The 14,840-nt window shown below is 39.6% G+C and overlaps 1 long non-coding RNA gene across 1 annotated transcript; it reads left to right on the top strand.

The window, feature by feature from the left end:
* The first annotated feature begins 6,244 nt into the window (after positions 1–6,244).
* Positions 6,245–11,854, top strand: LOC123946898. The gene is made up of 2 exons (XR_006819674.1): positions 6,245–6,312; positions 11,664–11,854. It is a non-coding gene; the product is annotated as an uncharacterized LOC123946898 (long non-coding RNA).
* Positions 11,855–14,840: the final 2,986 nt, after the last annotated feature.

The raw sequence follows: 14,840 nt of genomic DNA, 5'->3' as shown, positions 1-14,840 counted from the left end.
GACACAAAAGGCACGTGGCCATGGAAAAAACATGTAAGAAAGAGACTTTGAAACTGTAGAGTAAAACAAGCACCCATCTCCCCGACGATATGAGATAACATTCAGAACGACATTGTCCTGCGAATTCTATTGAATCCCACACCTCTTTTCTTACCACATCCTACCTTCTCCAGTTCTTATTGGTGTTCATATTAAACCTCTGAAATTTTCTATCTAGTGACCAAGCAATGTGATCTTCGTAACTTCCCACGGTCTAGAATGGTAGGTGCTTATCGAAACGTAAGTTCTTGAGGGTTTATGGAATCGAATTGGGTAAGCACTCTAAAACGGTTTCAGAGCAGGGGACACTAATGATGACAGCAGATTTGTAGGAAAGGGGATGTGATAATGGTGCATCAAACAGTTCAAGTTCTGAGGCTGAATTTAGGGCATGTAGATGATTCATGGCTATAGTAGTTTAGGTACAAAGGGTCATTTTAGGATGGGCTTCAGGAATGAACAAGGCAAAAGTAGTAACCAGCATAATTAGCAACCTGTGTAGCATGGGTACTGACCAACCAGAAGAGAAGCTGCCTGAGCTGTGTTTCTAGAGGGTCCCTGAAGCAGGGTCAGGTATAAACACTGAAGCTGCCGGATCATGCAGGGGTTATTTTTGTTTTTGTTTTTGTTTTTTTGATTCAAGCACAATTTATTTTGTATTTTATTCACTACATTAGGGAATGAAAATGATATAAGAAATTCCTTTAAATTTTACTGAGACTAAAAGTTTCTTAGACAATCAAGTAGGTAATCAGAGTTTTCTTTCAATTCTTAAATTTTTCTTCAGTGAAAACTCTCAGAAAGATTTTCATTGGAAGATTTTTATAATCAGCAATTGTTTTGCTATTAATTTATTTTACTGGTGTACATTAGAAATAATGTGGGTTTTTTTCACTTTTTTAAAAATTTCTTTTCAGCGTAACAGTATTCATTGTTTTTGCACCACACCCAGTGCTCCATGCAATACGTGCCCTCCCTATTACCCACAACCTGTTCCCCCAACCTCCCACCCCCGCCCCTTCAAAACCCTCAGGTTGTTTTTCAGAGTCCATAATCTCTCAGGTTCACCTCCCCTTCCAATTTCCCTCAACTCCCTTCTCCTCTCCATCTCCCCATGTCCTTCATGCAGGGTTTTTGCGGGGGGCGGGGAGTTGTCCAAGTGGGCAGCAGTCCCAGTGGTGAAGTGATGGTGAGCATTTAGGGGATGAAGGGCAAGGGTAGAGGAAAGTATTTCAACATTTCAAAGTTAGTACTGCCATTCAAATGCACCTCCCTGTGCCTGGGATAGAAAGGAAGATTTCAAGGAACATTTGGGAAGAATGAATTAAAAAGAACTTAGCAACTGGTTAGAAAACAATGATGTGAAAAACAGAAGTATTAAAGAAGTTTCTAGCATATACTGGGGAGAATATTGTTCTCTTAACAAAAAGAGGAATGAAGCTAGTTTTGATAGTAAAAATGAGAGGGTTTTAGATATGTTTAAGTTTGAAATGATTTTAGGACATCAAAATGGGACTAATCAAAGGAGGAGATATATGATTTAAAGGGGGGGCTAGAATTTGAACATATTAAAATGGAGAGTAACTTCCACTCAGAGGAGCTAACTGGGGAATCCTAAAGAGGAAATTCACTGGACTTTGCAAAAGAGGGAAGAAGAGAGATCTTAGCAGACAACATCAGGGAACACTCAAATTAGGGGCATTTGAAAAGTTATTTCCTTTTGTTTTTCTGAAGCTTCCATGTTTTCTACAATAGTCATGGCATTCCTTTTATAAATGAGGGGATGTTTATTTTTAAATCTGATATTATTTCACCATCTATATTATCTAGAGCAGTGTATCACAAAATGTGATCTAAATCATGGAGCTAGCTAATTCAAATGATTATTATTTTGGTTCCAGTCCTAATGAATCAGGAGGACCTCAGTGGATGGTGCCCAGGAATCTGAATTGTCAACAGATTTCTCGGGGGACTCTTAGGTACACTCAAGTTTAAGAGCCAGTGACCCAGAGCATGGGGCTGGCCACGCAGCACCTATGTACCTTTCCTTATCTCTCTTGGCATTGATGCTAATCAGTCTGCATTGCTCCCATCTGGAGCCTGGGGTCTGGCTCAGCTTCACTGAGCACAGAGCTTTCTTGAGCTCCCAAATTCTTTTCAGAATGTCCACCGTGTTCCTGTCTGAGAGAAATTACTCAGTAAACCATCTTGGTTAATGTGTTCCAGGTAGACTTAGATAAATCAATTGGCCCATTAAAACCTTTTGCCCTCTTTAAGGGATAGAATTTTGAGTTTTTTCTTGACCTCTTATCCTTTCTCCTAAGTCTCCTTTTGGTACAAACTGAGTCCTCTTTTCTTTGATTTTCTCTATTAAGAAGAGCCGTAAGAAGTGCAAAAAACAGAAACATGCATACAGATGCATACAGAAACATGCATCATTGCAAATAATGAGATGACCTCGCAGTTGGATCAGGCCTGCCTTTGAAGAAAAAAATATGAACAATCAGTGTTTAATGACTTTATTTATACACATACACACACCGCACATGGCCCTTGTCCAGGACCTATTATTCCGCATCCTAACCTAGAGGGAAAAAAAGGTAAAAGATACTAAGAATCTTTCTTTCTAGCAATTGTGATAAATCATTAAAAGCCTAATTCCTGCTTGGGGCGGGGCGGGGGGGGAAGTTTACATTCGAACTTTTTGAGAGGTCATTAAAATGTGTAAAATCATTCTTACTGGGAAAAAGCATTTTTAAAAAATCAGGTTTCCTTTCTTCTCTACTCAAATGTAGATATTCTCTTGAAGATTAAAACACTTTTTGAAAGTGTATGGTTGGGGACTAAAGGGCACTATTGAAATCACACATTGAGCTATGCTAGCAAATAGTTGTAAGGGTTATTTTCTCACATCAATGCCCTCCAGCAAGATCAGAGGCAAGGTTAGCTATTCCCAAACGGAACCAGTTAGCTGCAGTATCCAGCGTGTGGTACTAATGAAGCTAAGGTCAGGGTTCAGTTCCAAAACAAGCTGCTTAGTGTGACAGGAGTGATGTCCTCCCCCAACCTGGCTATGCAAAGCATTAGTCACCTGGGATTTTTTTTTTTTTAAATTTTTGTTTGTAGTATGTTTCTGGGCCTTATTCCAGACCAACGAAATCAGAATTTCTGGGAGAGGGGCGAGAAACCTACACTTTCAAAGAAATACCCAGGTAATTCCTCTAATGGTCAGGATTTTGAAATTAATAAGACCAGAAGAGCCAGCCTGAGCTAGAAGTAACCCAATGTGACTGCTTGGTTTTTTCTCAACTCAAAGCTGCAAATGGTCAAACTGTATCAATTAAGAACCCTCAGAACGGGGCGCCTGGGTGGCTCAGTGGGTTAAGCCGCTGCCTTCGGCTCAGGTCATGATCTCAGGGTCCTGAGATCGAGTCCCGCATCGGGCTCTCTGCTCAGCAGCGAGCCTGCTTCCCTCTCTCTCTCTCTCTCTCTGCCTGCCTCTCTGTCTACTTGTGATCTCTCTCTCTGTCAAATATAAAAAAAAAAAAAAAAATAGGTCATTTGCAAAACTGAAAAAGCATGATCCTTAAAAAAAAAAAAAAAAAAAACCCTCAGAACTCAGAGAGTTTTCCCTTTTGTACCCATGGATTGGATTTCTCTGGAGAAACCATGAGTACATGAAAATCTCAAGTTTAAGGATGAAGAGCAGGCCTGGCATCCTAAAAATAGTCCTTCTACATGCTCCTTCTCATGTACAATTCACTGGGCTTTTTTTTTTTTTTAATATTTTATTTATTTGACAGACAGAGATCACAAATAGGCAGAGAGAGAGAGGGGAGCAGGCTCCCTGCTGAGCAGAGAGCCCGATGCGGGGCTCCATCCCAGGACCCTGGGATCATGACCTGAGCCGAAGGCAGAGGCTTAACCACTGAGCCACCCAGGCACCCTCACTGAGCTTTTAAATGCCAAATGATAAACTCACCTTTCCTCACACAACCTAAGACACACCTCCCCCCACCATCCCGTTCTGGGAAATGGGCACTGATTGCAAATTCAATTCTCTGAGATACTCTGCTCTGAGAGTAGTGACCATTTCCCCTGAACGTCCCCAGATATGCTTCTGGAGAACGGAGAAAGATATCTTTTCTGGGAACTTGAAAGGTTCTTCATGGCTGGAGTCGTTCCAAACACAAAAATTAGTCCCTGGCTAAGACCAGAATAAATCAGGGTGGGCTTGAGGGCAATTGTGTGAAGCCAAACCAATGATAAATCCCTGTCTTTGTAGAGCATCTGTGTTGGCACAGAGAGGAGAGCTTCTGGGGCAGTGTACACAGGAGAGAGCCATAGCACGTGGGTGAAATAAAAACTGGTAAACAGCGGAGAAAACAAAACACCAGCAAAATAAATGAATTTTTACTTTCTGGTCAGCTGTGCTGAGGAAAATTATATATAATCTGACTGTATTTGTTATATTTTTCAAGTCAAATAGATGACAAATAGCTCTCAGAATTATACACAAATGCACTGAGATGAGGAAACCAAACTTATCTTAAGGCACAAAATAAAATTCATCTCTTTTCCCAGTTTAAGGCAACTTTTTTTTTTTTTAGTTCAGTTTTGGAAAAGCTCAATTTTAAAAGTCTCCTCCCCTCTTTGGAGCTGATATTAACCTCCTTTCTGTCAGAAAACTCCTCCCCAGCAAAACCTTCAGACCTAACCCAACTGGCTCAGCAAATACTTTCTTAAATTCAAATAACACCACCCATTTCCACTGTCATCTAGCACGCTAAAAACCAAAGCCAACGAGATCTGCCTTTGCAAGTTTGGCAACTGTAGTCGACATTTATCCACCATCCCGTCTGTTATATACTTGGATATTAAAAGAGAGAGAGAGAGAGAGACTTTTTCTCAATGCCTCCTGTTCTAAAGATGCTGCAGATCGGGAATGGGCCTGGGGGAGAGAGCTGGCACACAGCATTACACACTTCGAAAGGTGCCTGGCACCTACGTTTCTCGAGTCAATACTTTTAATACGATGCCCTTTCTCTAGAGAACCTTAACATTAAAGGAGTCTCCACTCTGTTATTAGAGAAAAATGATGCGTAAAATCATCTCTTTCCTGAATGCAGCAGGGTCCTTGACCTTTCAGGCTACAAAGGGAGAAGGTTCATTGCTATCATTTTGAGACAGCCAAACAGTTTTACAAAAAGGAGGAAACTGGGTAGATGAAAGTTCTGCCTAGAAAATGGATGTTACTACAGTGCATTGTGGCTGTATTATGTGTGCCCAAAGGATAAAGAATTCAGGTGTGAAGCGGTGTGGCAAGAGTTGCAAATTAAATAAGCCTCGCTCCCCGGGGCGTTCTTCCTTTAGTGTGCTGCGGTAACATGCCCATGGCTCCGGGGAACCGTGTGATTAAGTGCAAACAAAGCACTCATGCCTCATGTTAAATGTAGCAGAGGAGAGGTCATTAAATATTTCTCGACAATTAATTACCTGACATACGCCATTTTTTCACAGCTTTGGTTTCAGGTATGTGGGAAAGTTGAAAGTGTTTAATTGCGCCTAATTTGTTGCTGTAGTTTTAATCATCCGCCTAAGCATTGTGTTGAAGTCTGTAACCTTTGTGAAGAATTTGTAAGGGGGCTTCATTGTGACACCCCCAAAGGAAGAGGTTTTTGTGTGTGTGTGTGTGTGTGTTTTTACTTTTGTGCAATAATCTCACCTCATCTTTGATCTGCTTTCTTTGAATTAAAGAAATTATGAAAGCTTGCCAGATATATAATGGGTTAAGAACAAGTGAGAAAGAAAATTCTTCCTACTGCTCCCGCAGTCTTTCCCCTTAATTCGATACAGCCTTTTTCCTTGCGTCCACCAACCTGGCCCCGCTCCCGAGAGAAATTCCTTCCCAGAAAGAAGCTAAAAGAGAGATCAAGGGTAAGCATCCCTTTGCATCAGGCCCTGTGGATGTATTCTGCTGGCCACTCTTTCATCATCAATCACCTGAGATCAAATTATACCTCCAAATAGAGCTGGCTTCCTGTTTTCTAGATCTTTTACTTAACTACTGCTTTCAAACTATTTCACTTGCTGGCTTCAAGATAGTCCTCTCTTTAGCACTTGGTAATATCTAAAATCATATTATTTATTTATTTCTTTAATGACAACCATTTTTCATTCATATTCTCTCATTAGAAACCACACAAGAGAACAAAGCTTATTCACTGATAAATGTCCACATCTATTCCAGGATCTAACAAGAGTTTGTGCTCAGTAAGTATTGGGTGGGTGGATGGATGGATGGATGGACGGATGAACGGGAAGCTAACTTTTTCTTGGTTCTATTCTAGAGTGGTTCATATCCCTGACCAACTCCAATAGCATACTCTTCCGGGAACCCAGACTCTATGGCATCTTTTAGGCACTTGCCAAAGTCTTTGTATATACAGTAGAGAAAAAAAAGAGAGAAAGAATTTCACATCTACTAAGAAAGCTCAAGATAAAAGTAATGCGAGAATAATATCTGAATGATAGTTGGACAGAAAGGGGAAATAGTATGACAGCTGATGAGACTGACTCAGAACCATGAATTTTGGAAGAGCAGATTAAACATCAGAGCTGCTCCTGGTGCCTTTGCCCTAGAGGCAACAGACAGAAAATAAGTCATTGTTTTCCAGATCAAACTGAATTAATATCTTTCGCTCAGTGGTATATCTAGACCAAGGATAAATAAGTGCAAAATAACAACAGTAAGCATTTTAAGTCAAAAGGTTTAGTTGGATATAAGCAAATGTAGAGAGCTGATGAAGGGCTCTTTCAGCCAGGATAAGATTTCACTCACTCTTCATGAAAGAACTCTCAATGAGACAGTGCCCACTTTCATAGGAAACTAAAGCTCGGAAAGGCTTATTACCCTGTTCCACATCACACAGTGACAAAAATGTAATTCCAACTCAAATAATTGCTCCTTTTTTTTTTTTTAAACTATACTAGGAATGGCAAATGGGTATCATTTTTCCTTTAATTCTCACTGACAGGTAGCAACAGATTCAAGACTAGTGTTGAGAGCGCTCTGAGACTACAGAAGGAATGGAAATGGGTAGAGAGCTTGGTTGGCCATGTGTGTCATGAGCATGGTAGTAAGGACCAGCAGCACCCGTGCCATTAACCATTTTTGCATATGTTGCTTCATCATAAGAAATTCCAGACAGTGTTTCTAAGATGTTTGGTAATTTGAGGGAGAAAGGTGCTATAGGAAGAATGACTAACAGGTGTAATATAAGCAGTAAACCTGATGAGGGATTTCTTCCATTTAAATAGGTCAACTCATGCTTTATGGGGCAAGTAGTGGGAACCTCTAGCTGGGTATAAAATGAAGTGTTTATTTTAAATTTCCTTCGTTTTTATTAGTTATAAAGGCATGCATGGTTGTCACAAGTAAAAAGTTACAAAGATCTATGATGAGTTTAAATAATCTCCCTCCATTCCACCAATCTCCCCCGTTCCCATTTTAACATACTGGTGCTTTTTCTTCTGCACACGCACACAACCATCATGTGATTCAAAGGGAAAAACACCTGTAGGCTTTGTTCTTTCCAAGAGCTACCACTTTACAACCTCAGGGGTACCTAAGGTTTCTGACAGTGATGTCTTATGGATACTCTGTCAGATTTGTCATCTCACATTCTTAATCAGAAGCTGGCTGTGGTACTACCCTGTCTAATGAATTAAATCTCAAAGTCCCAACCTGATTTTCACTGTGGTGCTTTGGCCTTATCCCCCACATATTCCAGCCTTATCCCCCACACAGCCTGTGAAGGTTAGCCCCTGTAGGTGTCTTACACATGATATGCCTAATAAACATTCATACAATGGCTGAATGAATATTTTTTTAAGGAATAAGAGATAGGTTTGGGTATGGGAGTTAAAGAGAAGATTGACATGTTATATAAGATTTGCACAATACCTGGAATAAAGATAAAAGACCCTGGACATTATTCTACAGGCAAGGTGTGTAGTAGAAAGCATACAAGATTTAAAATGAGGACGTCTGGGTTTAAGTCCAGCTCTTTCATTTTTAAATTGAGTGGTTCTAGATAAATTACCAACTATTAATTAGTTTAAATTTCCTCTTTATAAAGTGAAGTCATTGAAGGTTTTAATTTTTGTTTAAATTAGGTGAAGAGGCCTTGAGAGAGGGAAGTGTTCTCTAAGTAGTCTTAGAAAAATAAATTTGATGGTGGAAGAGGATGGGAAACAAAAAGAGTCTCAAGACAGCAAAATCATTTTGGAGATCCTTGTGTTAATCAAACTATAAAGTGATGGAGTTGGGGACCTCAGAAATGACATTAAGAATAAAATGAAAGGAAGACGATGCAAGCAACTCTCTAAGTAAGGAATTTACAGGACATTGCATCCAACTGGAGAAAGAAGAAAGAGAGGAAAGAATCAGGAAGCATTATGGTTTTGAGTTTAGGAAATAGGAAATAGCTTGAAGACAAGGACTAATAGGTCATGTCGAGACATTTATTAATAATCATACACAGTTAAATGGAAGAAGTAGTAAGTGTGAAGTGAGCAGGAAACTTGGTTAAGTTTCCTATCCTTTCTCTCCACCCCGGAGAAGGCCTCCAAGCAAAATGACTGAAAGATCAGAGACATCATCATGGCTTACCTTCCCACCTATTTGATCTAGAAGACTTCTATAAAATAAATGTTCTCCAGATCTTAAGACTGGAGACCTAACAGCCACAGCGTTCTTGTAAATAAATAACACCTGTAAACATGTCACCTCTGTAAATAATGTATGTTCCATATAATTGAGATTTTTCTGATCAAATATGCATCAAGACAAAGGGTTATAATTGCACATTAATCTCTTTTTCCTGATAGCTTCCCTCCCCAGCATTGTTACTGACCTGTCTTCATGATGTTCACCTGTGTTCCAATCAATTGGATGTGAATAGTAAAGGTATTGAATCAAAACCAGGATGCAAATGATAGGAGGGGACTTAGAAATTTAATGTTATTTTATAGCTTATAAAGTCTTTGTGAAAGTCTAGAAGTACATCATTCAATATACTATAACTAGTTGTATATGGGTTTTGAACATTGGACAAGATATGCTATTAAAACTAATTTTACCTATTTCTTCTTACTTTTTAAATATGGCTAGAAGAAAGTGTAAAATTACATATGTAATCTATATTTGTGTCTCACATTTCATATCTATTGGATGGTGCTGCTCTAGAAGTCAGGTTGAGGATTAACTTTCATGGTACAGGAGCTGCCATGTGCCCAGATTGTCTAAAGTTCTGTCAGCCAAATGACCCCTGCTTCCTATTTTCTTTTTCTTATGTATTTTCTTATGTAATTAACTCCCACATTTTAGAGTCTAAGACTACAACAAGAAAATGGGTACTGATATCATACATACATGACATCAGTATGTCATACAGAGAGAAAGAATCATCCCCATTCGGGAGAAAGATAAGGAGTTCTGTTGTGATCATGCTGAGTTTGAGACAGGACATTCAGAGAGACTATAAAAATATTGGAGATTCGGAATTGAAACTCTGGAGAGAATGTGGGACCTGAGATGTCAAATTAGGTGAAGCAAAAAAAGGTGAAGGACTTGTCAAAGTCTGTGTTTAACTGTCAACATGTCCCAATACTCAATGTTCAATAACATATAAATTCCTTTTCCAAAAATTTTGATTCTTGTATCATTAACATACAGTATTATATTAGTTTCAGGTGTGCAATATAGTGATTCAACAGTTCCATACGATGCCCAGCAGTCATCAGGGCAAGGACCCTCCTTAATCTCCATCACCTATTTAACCTTCCCTCCCTCCCCTCTAGCATCAAAACTATAATTAAGAATTAAGACTCTTTCTTGGTTCCTCTCTCTCTCTCTCTTTTTTACCCTGTGTTCATTTGTTTTGTTTCTTAAATTCCACATATGAGTGAAATCATGTGGTATTTGTCTTCCTCTGACTTATTTTGCTGAGCACTATACTCTCTAGCTCAATCCATGTCATTGCAAATGGAAAGATTTCATTCTTTTTTTATGACTGAATAATACACACACATATATATCTCACAGCTCTGTATTCATTCATCTACTGATGGACACTTGAGCAAGCACCATATTCCAAATTATGGAAGCACCATAATTTGGCTACTGTAAATAACACTGCAGTAGACATAGGCATGCATGTGTCCCTTTGAATTAGGAGGTAAATATTCAGTAGTACAAATACTGAATCATAGGGTAGTCCTCTTTCTGAAGAACCTCCAAACTGTTCTCCACAGTGGCTGCACCAGCTTGCATTCCTACCAACAGTCTAAGAGGCTTCCTTTTTCTCCACATCCCTACCAACACCTGTTGTTTCTTGTGTTTGGATTGTAACATCCTGATAGGTGTGATGTGATATCTCACTGTAGCCTTCATTTGCATTTGCCTGATGATGAGTGATGTATAAATTCATTTTTCAGTCACTGAGACTCCGTTTCTCAGTGTTAAAGTAGGAATATGTATCCCTATCTCTCAGTAATTATTACTGAGCCCCTATCAAGTGCCAGGCACTGTTTAAGTGCTGAGGGCACCATGGTGAACACGGCTCATCCCTGACCTCCAGAAGCTTTTGAGTCAGGGAAGCAATAGGGAAGTGGGTAATAGGACCCAGTGTCAGAGTTGTCACAGCATGGCTGAGTACTTAGGAGCTGCAAATTCTGTCTTAGGTGGGGGGAGAGGGGGTCAAACTTCTTCACCCTGATAATTTATATTCAGCTTTCTTCTTTCGTCTGAGACGCCTTCACAGTTGCCTTTCCTCACCCTTTTACCATCCTGTACACTCTTCTACTAGGATCTAGGATCTATAGTCATTACCTTTTCTTTCTTTGTTTCTCTCTCTCTATTCGACTTTGAAATCCTCAAAGAAGAGAGCTGCATTTTCTATCTCTAGATTCTTAGAACACTTTGAGTGCCAAATAAAGATTCTCTCTTTCTCCTTTCCTTTTTCTTCAATTAGAAGTAAGAGTTAAAGCCCTGAGAGCAGGAAGGGATGAAAGACTGGGAAAGTAATGTGAAATATTGAAGGTTTAGGAATGTTCTTTGAGAAAATTTTCATTTTAGGAGAAGAGTTCCATGTCATGGAATTTCTCAAAAAGAGGGTGGCAAAGAACATTACCACATGTGCAGAGATACCATGAAGAAGGAGATTGCAAAACGACTACTGGATTTGGCAGTTGTGTCTTATTTATTATCTGAATTCAAATCAAAATACTATAGAATAATTTTCCCAATGACTCCTTCAGTCCAGCAGTGATAACTCTGTTTCTCTGCCCATGAGCACTATGAAGACCTGAGGAAACTATGACATCCTTTTGCCAAATGAGAACAAAACTATTTTGAAGTGTCATAGATGCCTATCGTGAAAACATGGTGAACTCCCAGGTGAAAGACAGGTGATGCTGTTGTTAGCAAGAGCTGTGGACATGACTGAGCCCTGTTAAGAAAACAGCTTCAATTTCTTCTTTTAGTTATTTCTAGCAGAGGGCAGAGCAAAGATTCAAGGGTATGATTCAATGAATCATATATCCTCTCTTCTTTCCCACAGACTTCATCATGACCCAAGGATCTTCACCCATCAAACAAAATGCTGTGATGGGGAAAGAGACCTGAGCTTACAGGGGCCTGATTCCAAGTCCTGGCTTTGCTATGATCTAGCCAAGAGCAAGTCAGTTCTGAGGGTCTCTGTTTCTACCTCTGCAGTATAGGTCTTCCAATAAATTACTACTTGAGATTAAACACCCAACTTTCATTTCTTTTGATCCCCATCCTTTATCCAGTATTTTACATAAAGTAGGTACTGAGTCAGTATTTAAACATGAGTTTAGACTCCTGGTATTAATGTTCAATATCTGAAGTTCAGGTATTTACTTAAAATTCTTATTTTTTTTTTACTTCAAATAATAGCTAGATATATCTGTTCAATGTTGCAGCCTCAACAAACAGTGGCCTAATGGCCAAATCCAGCTCTCCGCTGGTCTTGTCAAGTTACACTAGAACACAGTCACACCCACCACTTCTATATGCTCTGTAAATGCTCTCAAGCAACAAAAGTAGTGTTGAGTAATTGCAAAGTGATGGTCTAGCCTGCAAAACTTTAAATATTCACTCTCTGACCTTATGGAAAAAGTTTGGCAAACCCTGACACAGACTGTTGTTGACTTCGAATATGTAGAAAGCATGTTGGACAAGGTCTGGATGGGACCCTGAAAACAGTCCCAAACCCATGGATATTCTTCCTTTCAGAGAATTCTTGAGTCTACCTTTTGGTGGAAAGGTAGTGGTCAGTAAATATAACTTTACTTCATGATGTCCTGTATCCAGAGGATTTGTATGCTCAAGGAAGCTGCCAGAATGGAACCCTGAAAAATAAAAAATCAAACTTAACTCATAAGCACTGGCAATCCAATAATGTCTGAAAAGTAGGCCAAACAACACACATGGCAAAAGCTATTTTTGCTTGACGAAATTCTCTTCTCATTCAAGAGCAAACTCTAGCCTCAGCAACTCTAGGAAGCACTACCAAAAGCACACTTGGCTTATTTAAACTGTGTTTTCATGACTGGCTCTCCCCAAGACAGTGGCATCCTCAAGGGATCATCTCTCTGTTCCCAGCATATAGCACTGGGCTTGGCAGAGCACGTAATAGATATTCCATAAACACCTTTAAACCAAGCCGAACGTAAGGGTGGGACAAAGACATCTACCTTGGCTTGAGTTGTTGAACTGATAGCCAATGAATTGAAGTCTTTCTTTCCAAAATTAGGGAACAAATATTAACTTTCCCAGATTTTTTCCCCATGACCTCTCACCACTTTCTAGCCTGATAACAAAACAATAATGAAACCATACAAAAACCAACTATTTGTTGAATACCTACTCTGTTCAAGGCAAATGAAAGCAGTTGTAATTCCCTTTGGTCTCATTATATCATTCATTTTCCTCCCAGATTCTCTTGAGGTCATTTAAGATCTCCCATTAAGCTGAGGGTGTGCTGGTCTGCCATCACGGGCATGGTCAGATGACTCCATAGTGATGAGGAGAAGAAGGCAATCAGGGTCCATATCATTCAGTCTTCACCCAAGGAATCAGAGTAAAACACTAGTTGCCTTAAGTTGTCTAGATGAAACATGTACAAATTAATGATGGGACAACTGGTTCAGATGAAAACTTATAATTAATGAATCATTAAGGCTCACACTTTAGGAACATGGAAAAATCATGAGCCATGCAGCATGCCCAGAAGCAATCTTCCAGTTATGTGGCTGTGCTTAAATGCAATGCTAATTTCTAACAGCCTGCCATTTGTAATAGCACTGAAATAAATGGCAATGAATTTATGAATGTTGATTCTGCACCACCACCCATTACACAAGCCTCCCCTGGGAAAGTGAACCATCCTGACAGCAACTCCTAATGAGTAGAAATTAAATGTCACTGTCCCTTGCCACCAGGAAGGGGAAAATGGCTGGGGGAGGGGAGTAAGGATGGATAATTTGGTGGTACATAAATAGTGAGAGAGTAGAGAGACATACATCTATTTTAAGCTTTTGTGGCCTGAAGAACCACATTGCCTGTGCTCAAAGCCAGGAGCCCTATCACACAGTAAATAATTCAGAAACCCCACAGCTAGTGCCTGGAGAGGAGGCCTGCTTCCTGAAAGCTGCCTCCTTGGCTAATTTTGGAAAAGCAATGGATCACCCTGTAGTTCAGACAGAATTCCTGCTGTCTACCTCGGGTTTCTGACCAAGACCCTTAGTCAGGGTACATCAGGAGGAAATCAACACAATCCTGTCATTGTTTGTGTTATTTATAGCTTATTGTTTGAAAAAAATTGGAAATAACTTAACTCCTTATGGCAAACTTAAGATCTCGTACATGCACTTGGCAGGCACTTTTATTTGAAGCAAATTTAAAAAACAAGTTCCATATCTTATACACTGTTCTAGAGAAGTGGCCAACCAGAAACCCGTCCTTTCTAGTATGTTTTTCCCTGTCTCTCCAGTGTCTTCTGCCATTCACCCAGAGTAATTTTGATGAAAGGATGTTGGCTTTCTTTTTCTAACTAATTACCAATTTTCTGTACAAAACCCAAGGACGCAAAAAGCTCAAATATCTCCTGTCTGATGAATCTCTGAGTTTAGCCTGATCTCTCTAATGCTGAGATATTTATATAAAAGATTAGTGAGGCAGGGCCAATAAACACAACAATGTGTAATCTATACAATGCTGTCAAGACAAGACACTTTTACCCCAAGCAACCGAAGCTACATTTTGAGGGGTGAGGTGTTCTGTGTTTGTAACTCAGATCTTAGCCCACAGACCCTCAAAAGTCTTATTTTTAAGGGTGTCTTTAACCAATAAAGGACATTGGTAAAGGTGATAAGAAAGATGGATGGACTGGGAATTCTCCAAGAACTTTAAGTTAGTACTCACACATGTATTTTAGTGTGAGGGATGATTTCTGCAAACTTTTTAAGCTATCCAGGATTGCCACCACATACGATTGAGTACCAAGGTGCTGCTCCATTATTTGTTATAGAATGGAAATGAGATCAAATTCCTTTGGGCCTGAAAATGTGTGTCCCACCTGAAATGGCTCTATAAATCTTCCAAGTAGGCACAGGTGTTCCCGCCCCATCCTGACTCCACACACCACCTTGGAAAGAACAAGCAGGAAATATTCTTTCATACTTTGTAATTGCTGGGTTTTGCCAAATGGTTA

This window comes from Meles meles, chromosome 7 (genome assembly GCF_922984935.1).
Source record: "Meles meles chromosome 7, mMelMel3.1 paternal haplotype, whole genome shotgun sequence".
In the NCBI taxonomy this organism is placed as follows: domain Eukaryota; kingdom Metazoa; phylum Chordata; class Mammalia; order Carnivora; family Mustelidae; genus Meles; species Meles meles.
The sequence above is the reverse complement of the archived record's forward strand: the minus strand, read 5'-3'. Positions and strand labels throughout refer to the sequence as shown.